This window comes from Limulus polyphemus, unplaced genomic scaffold (genome assembly GCF_000517525.1).
Source record: "Limulus polyphemus unplaced genomic scaffold, Limulus_polyphemus-2.1.2 Scaffold374, whole genome shotgun sequence".
Taxonomy (NCBI): domain Eukaryota; kingdom Metazoa; phylum Arthropoda; class Merostomata; order Xiphosura; family Limulidae; genus Limulus; species Limulus polyphemus.
The window spans coordinates 639,705-641,249 of record NW_013665984.1 but is presented as its reverse complement, the minus strand read 5'-3'; the positions used below and the strand labels follow the sequence as shown (position 1 = coordinate 641,249).

Genomic DNA, 1,545 nt, shown 5'->3' with positions numbered 1-1,545 from the left:
ACGGGAAGGTAAGGTAATGTGTGTGTAGATAGTGAGTAATTGAACTGCAGTCAGAAGTATTATTGACGTTCGTTGATAGAGCGTTTGTTGAAAATAAGTGTACCGTAAATTTGTATTCGGAAAGAATAAACCAGTTTTATTAAGTAAAGAACTTGTGTCGCTAAAGTTTCGTCGGAACAAAGTTACGGAAAGTTAATTAACAAACGGAAACGTAACACATGCAATGGAAAATAATAAGTTATCTTTCATCAAGAAAACTAAAAATATGAGACAACGTAAATATTCTTAAGTTATGGAGGGTTTTCATTTCATGTTTTTCGTGCCACTTAAGTATTTTCAGTTACATCAGTTATTCTTAAACAGTTAAAGTTTGTGATACATTTATGTAGCGGGATATAGTAATCACATATCCAGAAAGTAAGGCGTATCCAAGTCGTGCATTGCACTTTTTAAAGTTCTTTAGTGGGTCAGTGTATGTTTATGGACTTACAATTCTAGAATCTGGGGTTCAGTTCCCTGTGTTGGACAGAGCGCAGATAGCCCATTGTGTAGTTTGCGATAAAACAAACAAATAAAAAAATATTATGCAGTGCTTTAACCGTAACAATCAAATATTCTATTTTTAAATAAATTAATATTATTATTGAGAGAATTTGCTTTAGCAACATAGAGGGCAAACTATCATGTGTTTGATTCGAGTTGGTATTTTTCAAAGATTATCTATTTATGTTGTGGCAGTAAACAAGGTGAATTCTTTTACATGATTTCATTACTAAATATCTACATAGTACGACTGCACTTGCAGTAATTTTAATATATGATTTTGTAGCTATAGGTATGATTATGAAGAGCATCGGAAAAATAAACACTCTACTCTTACTCTTACAAAGCTTGCTTGAATTGAAAGTTGAGGATGAGTTAGACGAAATTTAGAAATAAAGTTAGACTGTTAGTGTTACTGTTTAGAGTGATTAGATAGCTTTGGGAAAGATTGCGCTATTACTATTAGTATTACTGTTTTAAAATAGTAGATTGGGAGTAGGAGTTAAGGAAGCAAGACCAGAATTAGAAATGGATAGACTAGAGTTAAGTCAAAGAAAGTTGCTTTGTAAGAAGGTGAGGAGGAGAGTACTGCTTAGTCTACTGGGTTTATAAGGTCAGAAGTGCATGTACTGATGATGATATAGTAGTTAGTACTAGAATTAAAAAAAAAGAAGAAAATGTTAAGGCTATAGAAGCAGTTTCTAATATATTTGAACCTTTGGATGATTGCAATGAAGGAGATTATCAAGATATATATATATATATACCATAGGTTATAACATAGGGTTAGCTCTACTTGTAGAGCTGATACTTATCAGCTCTAGTAGTAGTAGGCTGGTAGTACTAGTAGAGCTAAATATTTATGTGTGAGAATCATGCATTAAGTATATACATGTATATATATATATATATATATATATATAATTGTACTATACTGTAGTAGAAACCACAAGAAAGACGTAGGTAACTAAGTTAATTTGTATGTCTACGGTAACTAAATAA

The 1,545-nt window shown here is 31.5% G+C and overlaps 1 protein-coding gene across 2 annotated transcripts in view; it reads left to right on the top strand.

The window, feature by feature from the left end:
• The first annotated feature begins 672 nt into the window (after positions 1-672).
• The window catches only part of LOC106457798 (GATOR complex protein MIOS-like), a 69,455-nt gene continuing 68,582 nt past the window's right edge, over positions 673-1,545 (top strand). Inside the window, exon 1 of one of the 2 annotated variants that reach the window (XM_013917247.2) lies at positions 673-746. The gene's annotated coding sequence lies outside the window, so the exon portion shown is untranslated. The remainder of the gene's footprint in view (positions 747-1,545) is intronic. The other variant, XM_022383838.1, reaches the window with a different exon arrangement.